Genomic DNA, 23,068 nt, shown 5'->3' on the forward strand with positions numbered 1-23,068 from the left:
TATTTGGGCTGGTTTGCAGCACACACCCCCAAGAAGTCTCTCACCTCTGGGCCTCTGTACTTGAGGTAGCCTCTGCCTAGAACCTCTACCCAGGATGTGTAAATGGCTCACTCTTCGTTTCTTCCTGCCTTGGCTCAAATGTCCTCTGAGAGGTGGATACCAAGACAGGATTAAACGGGCAAGGATTTTATGAGGGGAAATGCTTCTGTAACAGAAAATGGGGTGGGGGAGCCTGGCAAAGTGGGAGAGCCATCAGGCCATGATGCAAGTCTGACTCTAAATGAGGGAGATAGAGGGAAGGATGGCTCCAAGTGTCCTACACTGCTGTATAGTCTAAGGAAGGCTTAGGAATGCCACTGGGGAGTCCTTGAGCACAAGCAGGTCAGCAGAGGAGTCCATGCCTCCCAGGAACAGGTCTGCCTGAGTATCTATCCCTGCCTCACTCACTGATTCGGAGCAGTCCAAGGGAAGCACGACCTCAGTGCAAACAGAGGAAAGATCTCATAGCCCAGCAGACTACTGACTTTATAGCTTTGGTTAATTACGTTTGCTGCAGGTGGAGGCCTTCGAGGAGCAGTCTCCTGGATACCACATCTTATCAGTCAGTTTTCCCTGATCACTCTCTGCAAAACAGCCCCACAGAACAGTAAAACATCAACCACATTTCACCAGGAAACAGTAAAAACACATTTCAGACTGGATACAAGGCACATTCCAGGACAACAAAGTAATCTGAACTGGTGTTGGGAGTAGATTAAAACTGGATTACTTCTAGGGATCAAGCAATATCAAGAGAAAGAGAGAGAAGGAAGCAAGGGAGGGAAGACAGAGGGCGTTGGCCCTCAGCATTTGGGGCTAGTATTTGGCCATGCCCATCAGGGATCATAACCGGCTGCAAGACATCCTACAAGCCATAAAGTCAAAACACCTCATTCATTTACAAAAGTGCATTTCATGTATTGACTTTTGTTTTAACCCGTCCCCTCATTTCAGACAGGAGATCCAGAAAAGGGAGACAACTACTCAGTAGCAGAACCAGGACTAGAACCCAGGGCCCCAGACTCCTGGTCATTCATTCACGAGGGCACCCCTTGTTCCTGGCTGCCTGCCAACCTGTAGGAGGACAACATTGGTGAGGACAACCTGAAGGAACTGAAGTTCTTGCCTTCACAGAAGTTCAAAGGAGGTGCTTGAGCTGGATCTTAAACGATGACTAGGAGTTTGCCAGACATCTGAAGGGCATTGGAGGCAGTGCGTGCAAAGTAGGGAGGCCTGAAACAGCGCTGGGATCAGAAGGCACAAGTGGAGCCCTCTGCTCAAGTGGATGAAGCGCTGAGGAGCGAGGTGAGCCGGGGAGGAGGATGCACTGTGGAAGACAGCGGGGAATGCCTGCAGGGCTTTTGGCAGCGAATGCCAATAGGAAGAGCTACCGTCTAGCTCACTGTGGGTGGAGCAGGGACTGAGTGGCCTAGTAGCTGATGGGGGCGGGGAACGCCCACGACAAGGCCAGGGAAGAGATGACGACGGACAGTGGCAAAGGGAGTACACAGGGCAGGAAGGACTTACCTGGAGATGCGCGGAGGGCGCCACCCCTCCAGCGTTTCCCAGGCTGATGCCAAGAAGCAAAGGGCCTCGCGGCAGGAAAGCGCCCTGTGCCCGCCCGAGCCGGGCAGATGCTCGGGAAACGTGTGCTGCTGGGAGGGGACGGCGCTCAGGCAGAGCTGGAGCTCGGAGGAAGGTCGCGCACCAGGTGGCAGGGCCAGGCCCAGGCCCCATCCACCACGTGTCAAGGTGGCAGTGCAGACACCTAGGATGTCTCCTGACTCAAACCAGGAGTTCACCATGAGATTGCCTCTGAGTTGGTTAAGGGACGCTGCACTGAAACGTCCTGACATGCAGAGTTCAGAGAGCGGAGGAAGTACAACTGAGTAAACAGAAGTTACCAAGTACAGAAAGAATAGGCAGAGCGGGGGACAGAAATGGCTGAAAGTGAAGCTGATGTCTTGGCAGGAGAAGATGCCTCTGAAGTGGGGTCCGGGAGCCAGGGGGATCTGCTGAGCCAGTTGTCTTATAGACAATCTTTTGTAGGGTCCAGGTCAAGGGACATCTGAATCCTTAAACTAAAGCCCTATTGCCAAGGCCACAGGAGCCTCCCTCTAGGCCACAGCAGAGGGGGACTGGAGCACTGTGGGCTCACAGTTCACCTCTCGTCTGTTTACATTCAGAGTGCAGTCCTTGGCTGCGTAGCAGTGTTTGTTGCTCTTCTTATAATTATCATTATTTTATGTCCTTATCTTCCTCGTGAGTTCCCTGTAAAACCAACCACGATCCACGGTGTCAGCAGTTTGATTCCAGGTCCCTGCTTCAAGGTCTGCAGAGGGAGCCTCGTGCTCATAACCTCCTGTTTTTATCCCAGTCTCTTTAGGGATGCATTGACCTCTTTCTTGTCTGCACTGAGGCACGGAATGGGGGCCCACACCCAACCCTGCGTCTCCTCCTTTTAATATCTCATGCTTTGGAAACACTGCTTACTGTTCACTCGCTGGACTATACTCCCTGACATGAACATCGCACGGGAGAGAGGAGGTAGGAAACACTGATCCATGTAGGGCTCTGAGTTGACCATAACACAGAGTACAGTTGATCAGGGGCCAAGGTAGAGTTCCTTAACGCAACGATCTGCCGAGATGAGGGTGTTCTAATGTCACACCACCTGAAAATAAAGCAAACACATAAAAGCATATGTAGTGGTCAAAGAGAAAGCACACAACTAAAAGAATTGATCCCATGAAATACACTATTCTATTTGTTTATGTATCCAATGACTGATGGGAAATAGCCAGGTGTAGAGATAGTAGAATTGATCAATGTCATAGAGAATTCTCTTAACAGTTGTTCATGCCTTGTGTTTTACATCATTGATTGGGGTAATATTTCCATCTTTTCCTTTCCTAGTGTCTCCACCTTTCTCAACTTTTCCAAGAGATATATTTACATTATCCTCTAAAATTTTAGGGAAATTTAAAAATAGTTATGACACATTTTAAGTTGTTGATTTTGTATATGGGAGGAGCACTAGATTGCAAGTGAATTAGTGATCATTAGAGTTTTAGTTTGGTAAAAGGTGGTAGTTGGAATTGATACCAGGATGTTTGTAACCCAGTTTTTACTTCATTATTTGATGTACTTTTCCAAATGCCAGAGCCGGTCATTCTTAATGTAATAACTTGTCTCATTTTAAAATATGTGTCCTTGGAGAGGGTGATGCAGGTAAGTAGAAAATAGTTTAATGTAGTGACTTGTTTTTCTCCAATGGATCTGTTATAAACCCAACAGCCATATAGCATTCTTTTGTCCAAATGACCCGATGGCACTTTCTTAACTTTTCTTGCTGTGACTCTAGCAATCTAGGGTCACACCATCTTTTCTCTCCTAGTCATGCTTTCAGTTGTAAGAGTGACATTGTCAATAGTACAATGAGCAATTGGCACACACTCTACTCTTTTATAAAAAAAAAATATATATATATATATTTTTATATATATATAAACTGCAAACTTTAGTAACATAATTGTTAAGGAATGAACTATTTGCAGTGCCCTTAACAACTGATGGCTACACATGATTGTGTAGCGACATCATGGTTCAAACCATGCTGTGCAACATGTGGCCCCTTTGAATTTTATTTTAAAGGAATGGGTTCAATGACTTTTTGCTTTTGGAAGAAGAAAGACTTGCATTTCCATCTTAGAAAATTGAGAACTGGTTTTTTGCCTTTATTTTTTTGTCTTCAGCTCTTCTTCCTACTGGTTACTAATTCACATGTCCAGTTACTTCAGATTCATGGTGCTACCTCCTCTGCCATTTTCATGGCTCTCACTTTAATTTTTCCATCATCCCTTCTGTGAAGGAGGTTTCTCTCCACGCTCATCTAGCGAGGAAGGAACCGACCCTCCTTGATGTGAACTTGGAGACAGAGGCCAAGGTGAAGCCTCGGTGCCGCTCCCCACCAGTGAGCTGCAGAAGGGCTGCAGAGTCCTGTGAATCTTTGGCTCCCCTCCTGGCTCCCTCCATAGTTGGCATTGTCTGCACGGAGGAGCCCAGCTCGTTACAATCGAATTGTTGAAGTCTCTAGAAGCCGGCTGAAGGATAAGACTGGCCAGAAAGGACATCAGCAAGCGGTGTGCTCCAAAAGTTGGTGGCAGAAACATTCAGAAGAAGAAAACCTTTCCGTTTATCTTGTTTTCTCTTTGTCTTCTCTCCCTTCCTTTTCCTTTCCTTAGCTGGTACAAAGCCTGTCCACCCCCCATGGTAGTTGTTTTTCTCCTCAGAGCCCCAGTACAGAGCTGTATCTCTTAGTTGTAGGTCAACCCATGGGGGTTCTTTTCCTGGAGTCCCACGGCAGTTTATTCATATCTCTTTCATTCAAATTATTTCTGTAGTGTAATTTATCTGTTTAGACATATCTGTCTTCCTTGCAGACCCCCAACATTTCAAGACCTTTGGGCACACAGTAGATACTTAAGGACTTGAGTGAATCAGTGAAGATTTTTTGTTGAATAAGATCTAAATAAATACAATACCTACTCAGCACATGAATGCAAGCACTTGAGAGAGAGTTTTGTGTCTGCTGAAGCAGGCTGTGGACCAGTTTAGGGGCTCAGTGCCAAAGTGACTCAATAGATTTAGACCAAATGAACGAGATAATTAACTTCAATTTTACAATTCATGGAGAACAGGAGCAGGATATCTAGGTGTGAATCAGGACTTGATCATTCTTGTTGCATCTTTGGAAAACCCAGTCCTTTTTCTTTCTATGGAAATTTGACTCATCCCAAGCAGCTGCCTTATTGGTATTTATGGGAAGATCAAATTGAAAAGAAAACCCAGAAAAGTATAACGGCTAGCCTTAGGGAATCTCTTAATAAAATGAAAGAACAAAAGTCGGAGTTAGAACAAAGATTGAAAGTCAAATTTCCTGAAAATTCCCTGTCTCCTCCCTCCTACACTCCCTTATATCCCCAACTCCCTGTCCCTGACTCCCCAGAAGATCTTTTGGATTTCTGGACCCCTGGCCCAAATCCTCCCCTCAAGACTTATCTCCTCAGCTACCTCCTCAGCCAGTTCCCTTAGGTCCCAGGACTCCAACTTCTCCGAAGGACATGCAGCTGCCTGTTTTAACTTCTCTCACTGTTGAAGACTTACAGGGGGCGCTTAGGCCTGACCTCCAAGCAAGGGGCATACAGGTTACTTGTGTAAATGCTGAAAACCAAGAAATAAATTTAGTAGAAACACCCAGGAAGGGCAAGAAGGTTCGTTTTGCTGTGTCTTACAACTCCTCTTACTTTCCAGGGCTCTGTAATCAGGCTCTGTCAGCTTCAGACATTCCTATGCGGTATCCATTGAGGATGTATCCTGGACCTCCGCTGCAGAGAGTTCATGTCTCCTGGACAGCAGCTGATCTTTTAAATTATAAAACTCTCCTGCCTCCATTGTCAGAAGACCCTACTAAATTTAGAGAAGAATTAGAAAGATTAGTGGCTATTCATAGCCCCACCCACCGAGACCTTGACTGGCTGCTAAGGGGCGTTCTTCCATCCCATGACTACACTGTAGTTATCATACAGGCCAGATGGCCCCCTAGGAAAAACCCCCCTCATAGAGGAAATAGATGACCAGACCCTCTCCCAGGCCCTCCTGCAGATGACCAGGAAGTGGCACAGCTACAGGCTCATATTCAAGGTTTAATAAGAGCGATTCTAGAGGCGTTTCCTCCTAAACTTAATCAGTCAAAAATTGAATTATGCACTCAGAACGAGGGGGAACATCATAAAGCTTTTGTTGAACGGTTTATTCAGACTTTCCAAAGACACACTGCATTGAATCTGGAAGCTCCAGAGCATAAGAATCTCCTAATTTCTGCTTTAGTTGGAAATTTTCTTCCTGATATAAAGAAATAAATTCAAAACAGTGTGGTTGGTTGGGCAGGGCAACCATTATGTGTAATAATGGAGGTTGCCACACAATTCTTTGAAAATTGTCAGCAAGAAAGCAAAAAAAAAAAAAAAAAAAAAAAGAATTAAAGACAACTCTTCTTGCTTTGCAAATTGAATCTTTTGAAAAGCAAAAATTCAACCCTGAAAGTAAACTAAAGCCCACTCAGAGGTCTCCCTATTTGCCTTCGGACAATTGTAGGTATTGCAAGAAACCAGGGCACTGGAAAAGGGCATGTGGCGCTCTTAAGAGAAGGGAAAGTTTAAAAAATGTTCCCGCTTGGCCGCAGCACCCCCAAAAGGCTCATTTTTCTCTACCTGAGGGACATTTCTCCCTCAAATGATGGGGTCAGCCGATCCTTAGTCGCACCCCTGAGCCTACAGTTAAACTTAAAATAGAGGATCGGAAACAGGATTTCTTAATTGACACTGGTGCGACATTCTCTACTATCCGTTCAAAGGATTTATCTCTACCTGTTACCTCTGATTCTATCAAGCTGTTAGAGTCTCTGGACAGCCTATTTCATTGCCCACATCTAAGCCCACTCCAATATATTTAGACCCCCTTAACACTCATCATGCTTTTTTAGTTTCTGACTGTTCACCAGCAAACCTCTTTGGCCGAGATTTGGTATGTAAATTCAATGCCACTATAAATTGTAATGAAAAAGGTGTTTTTATCTCCTTGCCTTCTGACCAAACCCCAAGTCTCCTACTTTCCATGATGGAAACTTGTCTTGATTTAAATCCTTCTGAGGAAGATGAGTCTTTAAAGAATGTCCCAACCAGTCTTTGGGCTACACATGCAAATGAGGTAGGATTGTTGCTTAGTGCTGAGCCCGTGCACGTTACTTGGAAAAAAAATAAACCGTTTCCATCAGTAGCCCAATACTCGCTCTCCAGAGATGCCGAGCGAGGAATTCAACCCATAATAGACTCCCTTTTGCAACAGGGTGTACTAGCTTTTACTTCCTCGCCCTGTACCACTCCAATCTTGCCAGTAAAAAAGGAAGGCAAATTTGACTCAGACGGGAACCAAATCTATAGATTTGTACAAGACCTCAGAGCCATAAACTCTTTTGTAATTCCTCGGCATCCTGTGGTCCCTAATCCAGCTGTCATCCTGACCTCAATACCTGCTGATGCAGCCTGCTTTACAGTAGTTGACCCTGCTCAGCTTTCTTTTCAATCCCATTACACCCTGACTCACAATTTCTTTTCACATTTACATTTAAAGGGAGACAATTAACATGGACTCGAATACCCCAGGGATATTGTGAGTCCCCCTCAATATTTTCCCAGGTCCTTAAAGTTGACTTGGATTCTGTAGTCTTTACTCAAAGCTCCACTCTTGTTCAATATGTTGATGACCTTTTACTCTGTAATCCAACTAAGCAGGGGGCTCTTACAGATTCTCTCATTCTCTTGAAAGCCCTAGCTGAACGAGGCCATAAGGCCTCCAGGTCTAAACTTCAGTGGGTGCAAATGACTGTTACCTACTTAGGGCATGAGATATCTCAAGGCATTCAAAAGCTAACCCCCAAACGCCTTGAGTCAATTTTATCCATCCGTCTCCCCAAAACAAAGAAACTGCTACGTAAATTTCTAGGAGCTGCTGGTTACTGCTGCCAATGGATTCCTAATTTTGCAGCCCTTGCTAAACCTCTGTATTCTTTTCTCCCAAATATCGCCCCAGAGCCTATTTCCTGGCCCTCAGAGGCATTAAACTCCTTTGAGGCCTTAAAAATAGCTTTGTCCATGCCTCCGGCTCTTGGCTTACCTAATTTTGACAAGCCTTTTCATCTATACTGTCATGAAAATAATGAAATTGCTACAGGCATTCTAGGTCAATCTTTTGCCTCTCAAATACGTCCTATAAGATATTTCTCATGCCAACTAGACCCTGTGGCATCAGGCATGCCCCCATGCTTACATGCGGTGGCTGCAGCTGCCACCTTGATTGATAAGGCCAGTACTCTTACATTAGGCTCTCCCATTCACCTCTATGTCCCACATTCTGTGTCAGCTATTTTGCAAGTTCATAGGACACAACACCTCTCTACACGGCGACAGACCACCTATGAGCAGGCTCTTTTAACTAACCCTTCCATCATCTTACATCGTTGCAACACTTTATTTATTTATTTATTTATTTATTTTTATTTATTTATTATTTTTTTATTTATTTTTTTGTTTATTGCAGTAACATTGGTTTATAACATTGTAAAAATTTCAGGTGTACATCATTGTACTTCTATTTCTGCATAGATTACATCATGTTCACCACCAAAATACTAATTACAACCCATCACCACACACATGTACCGAATTATCCCTTTCACCCTCCTCCCTCCTCCCTTCCCCTCTGCTAACCACCAATCCAATCTCTGTCCCTATGTGTTTGTTTATTGTTGTTATTATCTACTACTTAATTAAGGAAATCATATGGTAGTTGACCTTCTCCCTCTGACTTATTTCACTTTGCATTATACCCTCAATGTCCATCCATGTTGTCACAAATGCCTGGATATCATCGTTTCTTATGGTTGAGTAGTATTCCATTGTTGTATATATACCACAGCTTCTTTATCCATTCATCCCTTGATGGGCACTTAGGTTGCTTCCAAGTCTTGGCTATTGTGAATAACGCTACAATGAACACAGGGGTGCATGTACCTTTACAAATTGGTGTTTTCAAGTTCTTTGGATAAATACCCAACAGTGGACTAGCTGGATCATATGGTAATTCTATCCTTGCTTTTTTGAGGAATCTCCATACTGTTTTCCATAGTGGCTGCACCAGTTTGCACTCCCACCAGCAGTGTATGAGAGTTCCCTTCTCTCCACATCCTCTCCAACACATGTTGTTTCCTGTCTTGTTAATTACAGCCATTCTGACGGGCGTGAGGTGATATCTCATTGTAGTTTTGATTTGCATTTCCCTGATAGTTAGTGATTTTGAACATCTTTTCATGTGTCTGTTGGCCATTTGTATATCTTCTTTGGAGAAATGTCTGTTCAGGTCTTTTGCCCATTTTTTAATTGGGTTGGTAGTTTTTTTGTTGTTGAGATGCATGAGTTCTTTATATATTTTGGAGATTAAGCCCTTATCAGATGTATGGTTTGCAAATGTCTTCTCCCAATTGTTAGGTTGTCTTTTCGTTTTGTTGATGGTTTCCTTTGCTGTGTAGAAGCTTTTTAGTTTGATGTAGTCCCATTTGTTTATTTTTTCTATTGTTTCTCTTGCCCGGTCAGATGTGGTGTTTGAAAAGATGTTGCTAAGACCGATGTCGAAGAGCGTACTCGTTGCAACACTTTAAATCCAGCTACTTTACTGCCCCTTCCTGATGATGGAGAGCCCCATTCCATTCCACATGATTGCCTTGCAACTATAGAAATGGTCTCAAAGCCACGAGAGGATCTCTCAGACATCCCTTTAGACAATCCAGGCTTACTTCTGTTTTGTGACGGCTCCTGTAAACGAAATTCCCGGGGAAGCATTACAACTGGTTATGCCATAGTTTCCCCACATGAAACTCTTGAAGCTTATCCTTTGCTCACCATAAGATCAGCCCAAGCTGCTGAACTCATAGCTCTTACTAGGGCCTGTACATTAGCAAAAGAAAAAACTGCCACTATTTACACAGACTGCAAATAGGCTTTTGGAGTCTGCCATGTTGTTGGCACAATTTGGAAATCCCGTAGATTCTTAACCTCTGCAAGAACTCTTATTGCTAATGGACACTTAATTACAGCCTTATTACAAGCTATTCACTTTCCTTCAAAAATTGCCATTGTTCATTGTTCAGCCCATACTAAGGAGACTGATGTCATATCTTTAGGGAATGACAGGGCTGACAGAGCTGCTAAACATGCAGCTCACTAGGGACCCCCTTATCCGTTTTCCACCCAATTTTTAAACCTGCCTTTATCCCTGACTGATGTTATTAACTATCAGACAAATGCCCCACAATCTGAAAAAGACAATTGGATACAAAAGGGTGCCAAACAATTATCAGATGGATTATACATTGGACCAAATGGACTTCCAGTAGCTCCTTTTCTTTTGACTTTATGGCTTGCACTTATCTCCCACCAAATGGGACATATGTGCAAACGGGGGATAGCTAAAGAACTAAAAAACAATTGGTTTTGCCCTGGCAGCCATAAAATTTCTGACCAAATCACCTCCCAGTGCACAACTTGCAAATCTTACCAAGTTTCTGGGAGAAATCGGTGTGACCCAGGAAGTCCTCCCAGGCCCACGCTGCCTTTTGCGGCACTCCGAATGGATTTTATGGCCTTGCCCTCAGCTTTAGGTTACTCTCACTGTTTGGTTATTGTCTGCATGTTTAGTAGATGGACTGAATGCTATCCGACCAGATATGCAGATGCCACAACAGTGGTAAAGAAATTAATAACTGAAGTTATTCCTCGCTTTGTCATTCCTTTATAGATTGAATCAGACCAAGGAACTCATTTTACAGCAGAGATAAACCACTTGCTTGCAAAAACTCTGGGGTATTCATTAAAATTTCATACCCCATATCACCCTCAGTCATCAGGGCAAGTGGAACATAAAAATCTAGATATAAAAAGAACTCTAGGAAAAGTCTGTCAAGAAACTGGACTTAAATGGCCAGAAGCTCTGCCCTTGGCCCTTATGAAGATTCAAAATACTCCAAACAAAAGGCATGGACTGACTCCTTTTGAAATAGTTTTTGGACGTCCGATGCCTACTGGCGTCTCTAAACCTTCAATTCCTGGATTAAATGAATATTATGGGAACTTAAGTGAACAATTTGATGCTATGACTAGTTATATACAAAAATTAACTAGTATACTTGAAACATATCGTCAACAGGTAAAAGAGGCGTGACCCCCACCTTCTGATGAGACTTGCCATCCCTTTCGACCAGGAGGCTGGGTGTACATCAAGGTCTTTAGAAGAAAACACACACTGTCACCTCGCTGGGAAGGACCTTATGAAGTCTTACCGACGACCTGCACTGCCATCAAAATAAAAAAAAAATCTTCCTGGATCCATGCAAGCCACACCAAAATAGACCCAGAACATCGCTCTCAAGACAACTGAGAGATAATCCCCACAGGTGACCTTAAACTAAGGATTTCGAGGGCCAAAACCCAGGCCCCAGAAGCAGCCGACATCACGAAGTAGACAGCTTTTCCCAAGATCACGGATCAAGAAAACCTACTTTGACCCATTTCCTCCCCCTTGCTTTAAAACTCAGGATATATATACACACTCACACACACAAACTATTAGTGGATATATATATATATATATTTTTAAATCATTTATTAGAAAGCTGACTGGAGAGTGCTGGTCTCTATCTGTCCCTCTTCCCCTCTCTAAGTCTCTGCTATGGGCTCTTTTCCGATCTGTGTCTTGCTTTAACTAACCCTCTCCTTTTCAACAGGTCGGGCACAGACCAAACACCCCCTTATGCCAGTTTACCAAGCCCTAGCCACGCTAATTAATCAATCTGACTGTTGGTTATGTCAACAGCTAGATAGTGCAAAAGAACCCGAACTAGTCTTTGTTCCTGCTGATACGAACACCTGGTGGACTAAATACGGAAAATGGATGAATAACAGAGTATGGTATCTGCAACAAGGGAAACTTCACTCTGCTTCGTCTCCTGGTGAGTCCCTTGGGCCCCAGAAAGACTACTTAGAAGGTCAAGGACTGTCCCTTGCCCAAGTACAAGCAATAAGTGAAAGTTTTTCCCTCTGCATTGAAAGTAAACATGGCGCTGGACCTTTCCTGGGTGACATACCGAGACAATATTGCCATCAAACTCTGTGGTTTGATTCCGCAGGTGGCATCTTCAGAACTCTCAAGGGAATTGTAAGTGACTCTATCACTACTCCCTCTGGCACAGACATTTGCCAAATCACCAAGTGCTCTGGATGGCTTACGAGCCACCCATGTGCAACTTGGGGTATCGCAGCTATCCGCATGTTTAAGCTGTCCAATGTCACAGACTATATATGGGTGGATCAAAAATCTGGACTCACCTGGTCAGGTGACAAGACCAGGCTTTATAGCTGCCAAAATCAGACTGCAGGCCTCCTGTACCAGCTATTCTGCAATCTGTTCTGTTCTCGCAGACTGACAGGAGCTCATGGGAAATGGAGAAGTTTAGGTAGTAACAGTGCAAGTGGCACAGATCATGAAATAGTCCAGATCCTGGCAACTGCAGACTCAATTCTAACCTTGTCTTTAAACTACACTGGTCTTTTCATTTTATGCGGCAACAAAGTGTATAAAGGATTCCCACCTAATTGGTCAGGACGATGCGGACTTGGATACCTGGCTCCTTCTGTCACCAAACACTCCACCTTAAATGCCAGCCAAATTACAAACTTGGGTTCGTTTGTTCATAAGATTGTGCCACATAAACGTGCCAGTTGAGAAATCGTGGAACATCCACTTGTATATCACAACTCCAAGTTCTTTTCAGCCTTGAGAGTCCTATTCCCCAGCTTTGGAGATTGTGAGTTGGAAAGGGCAATCTTAAATCTCTCTATGGTAATGGAGCAAGAGTTCAACACCACCATGCAAACCTTGAACATACTCCAGTCAGAGATTAACAGCCTAACATCTGTGGTGCTCCAAAATTGACGTGCTCTGGATGTACTCACTGCCCAGCAAGGAGGAACATGTGCAATCATTGGAGAAAAATGTTGCTTTTATGTGAATCAAACAGGTCAAGTAATATCTAACTTAAATCTATTAAAAGAGAAGATTGACATTTTTCATCAGATAAACGAAGCTCACACATTTTATTGGACTGACTTATTTCCAGGATTGGGGGACTGATTTAATGGAGTGTGGGGAAATGTGCTCCGATTTGTTCTTTTCTGCTTGTTCATCCTCATTCTAATCTGCGTTATTTTCTCTCTTTGCAGACTTCTTATCACTCGGATACTAACACGATTTCTCTCTCCACAGTTACCAGCTCAGCTTTTAATGTGTGAAACTTCTAGGGAAGTTTCAGAGGAGGGAACTGATGGTGCTCAGTGCAAGCTACCCCAGGAAGCACCGCTCTGGTATGTGGATTATTTCGAGCTGAAGACAATAAGGACTCAGAGAACTCAGGAAGAATATTTGAGTTTCCCCTCCCAAACTGCCTACAGAATTTAAAACAAAAGATCTGTTTCAGGAAGGAGTTATTATCATGACTGGTATAAAGATAATGTAGGATAGAGGTTACAATAAAAAAGGCACCAACAAGCCCATCTTATCGGAAGTTCTGTCTCTCTGGCCACAGGCTCTGGATGGCCCTGCGAGGAGTTACCAGACAATCATTTACAAGTGAAGTCTCCATTTGTAAAGGTATCTCCCTCTCTGTATTGGGAAGAGGGGTGACGACCTCATTTCTAGAGACTTATCAATGTAGAAGGTGAGGCCATAAACTGCATAATAAATCTTACTCTTGTTTACAGTGCTTTAGTGATAATCTCCTGTAACTAACACTCCCACTCCCAACATCCTCCTTGTCTTTGGTTGGACATGGTATTTAAGACGAGAATCTGCTATTGTGTTGAGAAACGCAGTGTCCCTGCTTTCTCCCATGTATACATGTTATTAAACTTGGTATTATTTTCTCTTGCTACCCTGTCTTGTTAATTATTTGGCCAGTCATAAGAACCTTAAGGAAAAGGGCAGAGGGAGATTCTCCCTCTTCCCCTGACAGTGGTGATGCAGGTGGGCTCTCAAGGTTACACCTATATTGTGGAAGCAAGCAATCAAGTATTTAATGGAAGCATTTCTATGTAAACGAAAGAAAAAGAAGGTTAATGGTTGGAGCAAGTTGTAAAGCAGTTTCTGATTATAGGGGACAGCTAGTTAAGAAGATTTTTAGATGTCAGCATCAAAGCATCTTTTGCAGTTTAAAATGTCTCTGATGATGTCATCGGGTAATCTCTTAAGTTTATATCAAGTCCATCAGCTTCAGTTTGTAAGGCTTCAGGAAAAAGGGCAGGTTCAGTTTTTAGTGATTCCAAATGAAAATGATGGAAAAAATGAAAAACGTTAGTTTGGACATCTGTAGCCAGATATTTTAGGAGACTAGAAGAAATCAGGATCCAGTCCAGTCAACAGATATAAAACAAAAACCTTAACAGACAATTAACAAAACTAGGATCTAATATCCGCAAATGTACACTATAGTTTTTACTGAAATATAATTTTTCTTTCTAAGATCACCCTCATTTTTATCAAAGATAGACAAATTAAAACTAGTTTGCAAAATAAGCCTAGTTCCAATAGTGTTGGCCCAATTATTTACATAAGTACAGCAAGAATAGCAATTGATCACATAGGCTCTTTTAAATCTGCTTTGCTGGAACGTTTTATAAGGAATCTCAGATTGAACTTTAAAGGCCTCTCCAGGCCAGAAAAGCCAAGCCAAGGATTTTGTCATCAGACTTTGCCTGTAATACCTACAGATTTGGGTGAATTCCTCTCTTCTGAGGTTCCCCCAAAATATTTCGAGGTTCCTTGTGTTTGTCAGATAAGTGACATTCTTTACTTATCCTGGTAAGTGCTGCTTGGAACATAAGGTACCAGGCCAATATTTCCACGTGGCTTTATTCCATAAAGTCCAATCTTCATTCCTCAAAAGCTGTATGGTTATATCACAAATATGATGTTCCAGTCAAAGCCTTGGTAATATAACCAGTGTTTCCAATTGTGTCCTGTTATAAGGAGAACAGATTCTTATTGAACTTATGCAAATAACTATATTGCCATGAAAACAACAATACTCACTTACTAAGAGTTTCCAAATTCGAGGGATCAGATAGAGAGAAAAAGATAAATATTTCAATTTTACTTACAAAAATATCATTTACCAAATTGTTATAAGTCATACCTAGCTCAGGAGAAAAGAGAAAAAGTTTTCCTTAACTCTGAAAAAACAAAACATTAAAAATTCAGCAATACATCAAATGAAAAATCATAAAAATTATAATTATCCTTATCAGTTCATTCAGTCCTGTGTAATCCACTCTTGATCCCAGTCTTTCTGTTAGCAGCTTCATGAAGTTATCAGTCTTTCCATCAGATTTCTGTAATTTCTTACCAAGTTCATTTTTATGATCAGAAAGTTTGTCAGAAACCTGTACTCTAGTGTAAATGTCAGAGTCCTTTCCTTGAATTTTTCTGAAGTTGAAATATTTTGCAAAAGCATTAGAGCAAAGAAATAAGTCTGTAAACAAGACCTCAAAATGGCAATTGACAGAGAAATGTGGTTAATTTTGTGACATACAACACTTTAAAATAATAATAACCAGAATTATGACTGATAATCAGGACAGATCAGAATTTCAGTAATGTTATACAATTTTAAAACACCTATGTCAATAACATTTGCCCACATAATAGCACCTAAGCAGACTTATCATCACTTGTCTGACAATGCTTTCCATGTAATTTAACATACTGAATAAGCCTAATAAATTTAGTATCTTTCCCCTTATAGGAAGAGAGCAAATTTCTTTGAGAAGTTCCAGGGCCCTTTGAAAATTCTCCAAGAAAAAAAGTAAAAAATGACTTTATTTAAGATATGAATTTTGGGGAGCTTGTCAAAAATAGAAAACGTTAAAGCAAAGAGAGCATTAACAGTCCAAAAACCTTAATAGAGAGACCTCAGTCTTTTGAACACAGGAAATTATTTTAACAGGTTTTTTTTTTTCTGTCTTTTAGGTAGACTTACCCAAAGGTAAAGAAAAATCTTTTATAACCTCTTTATCAAGTTCAAGAAAATTATCCTTTTAAGAGAAAGAAGACCAAATTATAATTTTGTACCAGCTTCCTTCTGATATTAAAATTCATTTACTTTATTAAATTCATTTCAATCTTAGCCAACTTGACCATACAAAAACTCCTTTTCCAGAATTCCTCTTCCACAAACCAGAATTTGTCCCATGTCTTTCTTTTCCCTCCTAGTACTTGAAGACAAATTTATCTTTCTTAATCAATCAAATAAAATATTTCCATTCTTTGTTCCTTCTTTATACATCTTACTTTCCTTGTACACAGACATATTTTTTCTTAATATTTAGTAGCTTCAATCGCATATACTAATTAGAAATTTTAACTCTTAGAAACCCCAATTTGTAAGTAAAAACTAAGTAAACCATTATAAACTTTCTTTTACATTAGTATATTGTGGCTTGGAAAATTTATACACACTTCATAACCTCTAGAAATATGTTACTTTATAGTACAACCTTTTAATAAAACACATGTTTACCAATAGACCCAAAACACCTTTTAGTTTTCCTGTAATGAAAAGCCAAATGTAACAAATGTAAGTTTAGTAATCAGTGTCTAATATCTTATCTTATTTGGAAATGGTGATACTCAGTGAATTTTTATCACAAAATTTAGCAAAACTCTAAAGTTTTAAGTCACCAAAAAGATTTTGGAAGCTGTAACCACCGTAACACATAATTATTATTTAAAGTTCACCCAACATTCATCTTTTTCACAACTATTTAGTTACTTGTTCCCAATAATTATTTAGATTGCCTATAAGACTTCACAAGACATTAGATAAAATTAACCATCATTTAAATTACTATTTTTGTTAACCAGTTCTGTAATAGAAATAACATCAGTTTTTTGTACAAAAGTTTATGTACATTTCATCACCTCTTATACCTTTAAACATAGTTATCATTAAGATTTTTATCAATAGGTGTTGGTCTTCTAATTTTGGACAAGGGAAGCATTCCCAGTCAGACATTTTAAAACATACACAGGCAAAGTTGATGTAACCTCTTTATATAAAATTTGCTCAAACATTCCAACCTTTATAATCTTATCAACACTTACACTTTTACATGTTCTCAATTCAATTGTAACCTGAGTCAATGTCTTAAGGCTATTTAAATTTTTCCCTTCCTTTTTCTGGCCTTTTTTTAGGTACCAATTAAACAATTGTGTGAGAGCTCTCAAAACATATTTTTTTCCCCCAATTTAGAAGTTTTCCAATTCAAAGGATCTGTCGTCGGGCCATTGACGAGTAGGATCTTCATTTGTATATTTATTCCAATAGTGACTCGATCCAATAAGCCTTTTGAAGGAAAGACCTGGTGGTAACTTTCCCATGCTTAGAATAAATCTTTACCATGGACACAAGAGGTGTCCCTGGTGAGGGCGCAGATGATGTAGCCCCCATGATCCACAGAATTCACTCCTAAAGATATTCAGAGAAAGTAAAGACCTTCGTTGCACAGGCGGTAAGGATGGTGTAGTGAAAACGGTGTCTCCGGTCTCCCACAATAGTGTGGGATGCCTCCAGTCACAGACCCGCTAATCTGTGACACCGGGCAGGCAATACTGGAATGGGATTATTCCAGCACTAACAAGCAACGAAGGTTAAGACGACAAAAGCCCTTATGGACTGGGCCCTATATGACAAACTCCCCTGAGAGCTTGGCACAGCCGGACAAAGAGACAGTTCAGAACCCCAGTCTACTCAACTGGCCACCAAGGGGCACCCCGGTAAATGCACCTTCCATATGATGGAGACCAAGGAGAACATTCTCACTGGTCACAAAGCCAAGTTTTCTCAGGACACAGAACAAGACAGAAGGAAAAACCTCATCCGGTTTTTTTCTTATGTGCACAATGACAGCTTTAGCCACGCCTTAGGACTCTTGGAGTCAGAATAATACCTGGGGGGGGAGGTGCCACGGGGTTGGGGACTGTGTGCTTTACAGAGTACCTCGTCGTTGCATGGACATTTTCTTGCAGTTGGCGGGGGACCTGTGTCATCTACCCCGTTCCGTGACCCAATTTATGCTGTCACGGGAGTCTTCTGAAAGTGGCGAGAGCCCTAATGGCTCTTAACTGCTCGACCTGTGCCCACCAAATTTGCGGCCTTTTTGGCTTTCAAGATGCCCTTGGCAATGGCCTTCACTTCATGTGCATATTAACCCACAGCAAAGTTTGTCTAAATAGACGCTAGTCTGGTGAGACCCACAAACTCACCAGTCTGTGGGGCCGGCCCGGACAGTAGGCTCATAGGGCCTATGCCTGCGTCCTACCCTATGGTAGTTCCTTCTTATGACACATGATACAAAAGACAGAGACAAAAGAGAAAAACAGAGACTATCTCTGGGAGGAAAAAGGATCAAGATCAAAACCAAGACTACTCTACCAAATTTACCAGCGTCACTAAAAGCACAAGAAACTAGATTCCCAAATATTTTCTCCTGCCAATCTAAATTTCGAAAGAGAATAAATTTCTCACCACTTCCTTCCACCGGACTCCACAAGTAGAGATTCCAGGAGGCTGACGGGGTAAGAAGTCTTACGTTTTGCCAGCTTTCCTCAGGGGTTCCCGTATTTCATCCCCTGCAGTAATCCAGGGAGAAGGCATTTTTTCCAGCCAGAGAATGCAACTTGTCAGCCAGTGTAGCCCCACATTGGGCGCAAAAACTGTTGAGGGAGTGAGAGAATCTCCCTCTTCCCTTTTCTTAAGGTTCCCATGGCTGGCCAAATAATTAACAAGACAGGTTAGCAGGAGAAAATAATACAAGTTTAATAACATGTATACATGGGAGAAACTCAGAAATGAGCAACTCGACCCTCTGTCTAAGCTGCCTGCTTAAGTATTGCAGCTAAAGAGGAGGAAGGTGTTGGGGGTGGGTAGTGGTCTAGGACCACAGAGGGCAAGAAGACAACTCACATGGGGATAGAAATGCAAATGTTTGCCTGACAACTCTTCTCAGGGTCATCTATAGATAATGTGGTCAGGGAGAGATAGAGTTTTTGATAAAAGGGGCTTGGTGCCTTTACTATTGTAACCTCTGTCCTATGTTATCTTTACAACCATCATGATAATAACTCCTTCCTGAAACAGATCTTTTGTTTTAAATTCTGTAGGCAGTTTGGGAGGGGAAACTCAAATATTCTTCCTGAGTTCTCTGAGTCCTTATTGTCTTCAGCTCGAAACAATACACACACAAGGGTGGTGCCCAATGGGGTAGCTTGCCCTGAGCACCATCACCTCCATTTATAAGGATGCACCCATTATATAGATTCTGTACAAAATTGCAAAGATCACGTTTTCCTTTTCAAAATTTATTTGTTTTAACTTATAATAGTGAGAACCTTAGTGTTGGGTAAACTGCTGCACAATTACTGGAAATGCTGAGAGTCTTTTGAAAAGTGTAGAAGTCTAAAGATAATGAAAAGTACATTTCTCCAATGTCAAGTCCCTTGATGATCTCATAGGCATCTGTCTAGTTGTACCCGGAAGAGGTGGAAGATTGAACACCAGGACAACACACAAGGAAACAGGCTGCCAACTTGAGGGCTTCCCGTGGACCACAGAGTGCCTAGCAGACTCTTAGAGATTAAATCTGGGCTTTGTCCATGGGTTGGCCCTGAGAGAAAGATTTTGCTTAAATGACCAGAGAATAGACAACGTATTTTGTTGATAATAATTCTTACCATGTAAATTTCTTTATAAATCTCTCAATAAAATAAAAAAGTATAATCCTCATAGAAATCAACTCTTACTAACAAGCCCCACAGCCTTCTCTAGAGAGCTCACCAGAAAATATCTCCACTGACTGTGAATTGCTCTTCTCTGAAAGCCAGCCAGCACTTCACTGATAGCCCTGGATAAGGAAGGCCAGATACAATTCTTTGAAGATATTTAGCTGAATTCAGAACCAAAAATCCTACCTCCAGTTGGCTCCTCTGTGAGAATGGATGGCTGGCCTTGTTTCACAGCCTGAGCTGTTGAGGTTTCATATGAGATAAATTGCTCTGTTCTCCAGGGATGGAAAAGCTGGACTGTGACATCGATTCAGGGCTGAGATTTTGCAGGTAAAGATAGGGTCATAGAGGGGAATAAAGATTTCAGCAAATTGGTTTGTTGTTCTCTACAGTGGAAATAATTGAAGAAGCAGATAGTCTCTCACTCCAACTTCTCTTCCCTGTTCTCTATCTGTCATATCACTGTAAAAATTCTCTCTATGAAAATTTCAGTCTTTTTTCTTTGTAGTGTGTTTATTATCATCTTTATGAATTCTTTGACTTCACCACCTTCTTGGCACCACAAAGCTAGCCATTGAGATATTATTATAGATTCAGTTTTGCAACTTCATCCCCTTATCTCTATTTCCTCCGCCATTTCGTAGTTTTAGTTCTTATTGTATCTTATGCTTGAAAACATTTGAAGCTTACAGTGTGTATCAGTTCCTTAATTTCTCAAATTTTTATTATCTAAGTGCCCTCAACTATCACTTTTTTTTAGAAAAGAAGTGAAATACATAACAGAACAGTACACTGTAATAAATTGACCACTTATAAATTTAAGTTCAACCTGAAATCCCTCCCCACTTAACAGAGACCATCTTTTATAATTCACAATGCTTTAGTGTGGGCAGGGTCAGTTTATCAACGATTTTTGGATGTTTTAAACCACATGAGATATATACAGTGTAAGGTAAAATCGTTAATCTTGCAGAAGTTGTAGAATTTCCTGATGCTTAGGGGAGTTGGTGGTGGAGAACCTGAATCATATGAAAAGTAGTTGATTAATTAGCACCTGAGTTTGTTAATTTGGTAAGGATGATGATGAGACATACGTGTTGAAAAGATAACTTTGCATATCAGAGTATTGTCAGATGCCACTGGGAAAATTCATAATATTCTCAAATACTACAAAAATGACCATTTTTTCATAAAAGATGTCATACATGATGGCATCATATACTTCTGTCAGACAACTTGCAATGAAGAAAATTAACACTTGAGTCATTTTAATTCTAACAATTTGTTCATGCTTACTAGTAGGTTAAGAAACTTTTTAGAAACAAAGTGATAAGTGATGTACTTGCTAAATTTTTAATTTTTTTTAGTAAAAAACTTTTTCATATTTTAAAAAAATATTTATTTGTATTTATTTTATGCTGAATTTATTCCTGGGCCCAAAGACTTTTTTTTTAATTAACTAACACCAATAATTTTCAAGCTCTTTCAAAAGTTGAAGAGGAGAAAATACCTCTAAAGTCATCCTATGGGATTAGCACTACCCTGATATCAAAGCCAAAGACACTAAGACAAAAGAAAACTATAGGTCAATATCTTTGATGAATATTGATATAAAAATCCTCCATAAAATAGTAATAAACTAAATTCATCAGCATATTAAAAGGATTATACAACATTTTTAAGTGGGATTTATTCCTGGAATACAAGGATGTTTCAATATATGAAAATGAATTAATGTAATAAACCACATTAACAGAATGAAGGAAGAAAACACATGATCATCTCAATGGATGCAGAAAAAGCATTTAACAAAACTCAACATGCTTTCATGCTAAAACCACTAAAAAACACTCAGAGTAAAAGGAAACTACTTCAACATAATAAAAGCCATATATAGAAATCCACAGAGAACATCATTTTCAAGGGTGAAAGACTGAAAGCTTTTTCTCTAAGATCAGGAACAAGACAAGAAGGCCCATTTTCACCACTTCTATCCAACATGATATTAGAAGTTCTAGCCGAAGCAATTAGGCAAGAAAAAGAAAGAAATAGCATCCAAATTGGAAAAGAAGAAGTAATATTATATTTGTTTACAAATAGTATCTTATATGTTGAAACCCCTAAAACTTCCACCAAAAAATTGTTAGAACTAGTAAATTCTGCAGAGTAGTGGGACACAAAATCAACATGCAAAAACTAGTTGTTCTTCTATACATTAATAATAAGTAATCTGAAAAAGAAATTTTAAAACTTTACATTTTTATTTACAATAGCAACAAAAAGAGTAAAATACTTAAGAATCAACTGACTCAAAGAGGTAAAAATTCCAATGATGGTTTTGCAAAAATAGAAAAATCTATCCTGAAATTCATATGGACTCTCAAGGGACACTGAATAGCCAAAACAATCTAGAAAAAGAAGAACAAAGTTAGAGAACTCACACTTCCTGATTTCAAAACTTACTATAAAGTAATCAAAACAGTGTGGTACTGGCATAAATACACACACTATACTAATGAAATAGCACAGAGAGCCCAGAAATAAAACTTTGCATATATGATCCAATGATTTTTGACAAAGGTACAAAGATCATTCATTGGAGAAAAGATCAGTTTTTCAACAAATGTTGTTGGGAAAACTGGATACCCACATGCAAAAGAATGAGGTTGGACCCTTACTTTACACAATATACAAAAACTAACTCAAAATGGGTCAAAGATATTAATGTTAGAGTTGAAGCTATAAAATCCTTAGAAGAAAACACAGGGTAAAAGCTGCATGTCATTGGGTCCAAATGCCATTGCAAAAAGGATGTCTTTAATATGACACCAAAGACATAAGTAACAAAAAAATAACAAATTGGACTTCATGAAAACGAAAAAGTTTTCTGTATCACAAGATACTATCAACAGAGTAAAAAGGCAAACCATGGAATGGTTGAAAATATTTGCAAATCACAAATCTGATAAGGGCTTAATATCTAGAATAAATAAAGAACTTCTACAACTCAACAATAAAAAAACTCAATTTAAAAATGCACAAAATACTTGAACAGACATTTCTCCAAAGAAAATATAAAATGAACAGGAAACACAAGAAAAGATGCTCAACATCACTAAGTATCAGGAAAATGTGAAATAAAACCACAATGAGCTACCTTTTCACACCCATTAGGATAGTTACTATCACAAAATCAGAACACAAGTGTTGGCAAGGATGTTGAGAAATTGGAACCCTTGTGCTCTGAGTGTGAGAATATAAAACTGTGGAAAACAGTATGGCAGTTCCTTCAAAAATTAAAAATAGAATTACTATATGATCTAAAAATTCCACTTATGGGTTCTGAAATAATAAAAAACATATTTATCGGCCTCTGCGTCCAGTTCTTGGCACAGAGCTCCTAAAGTCTTTGTAATTTCCCCAGTGATAAGAACACTAAGAGAATCTTTTGTTCTATTGAGGCAACTCTGGGTGGGCTCCAGGATGGCTCCTGGATGGGGGTTGGTCACCAGAAAGACCAAGCCCT

At 40.4% G+C, this 23,068-nt stretch overlaps 1 long non-coding RNA gene across 1 annotated transcript; it reads left to right on the forward strand.

Annotated features, from left to right (window-relative positions):
- The first annotated feature begins 297 nt into the window (after window positions 1-297).
- LOC147911451 (uncharacterized) lies at window positions 298-13,636 on the forward strand. Its single transcript, XR_015551136.1, has 2 exons — window positions 298-1,344; window positions 10,858-13,636. It is a non-coding gene; the product is annotated as an uncharacterized LOC147911451 (long non-coding RNA).
- Window positions 13,637-23,068: the final 9,432 nt, after the last annotated feature.

This window comes from Ceratotherium simum, unplaced genomic scaffold (genome assembly GCF_057802395.1).
Source record: "Ceratotherium simum simum isolate JZ-2026a unplaced genomic scaffold, ASM5780239v1 HiC_scaffold_43, whole genome shotgun sequence".
NCBI classification, from domain to species: domain Eukaryota; kingdom Metazoa; phylum Chordata; class Mammalia; order Perissodactyla; family Rhinocerotidae; genus Ceratotherium; species Ceratotherium simum.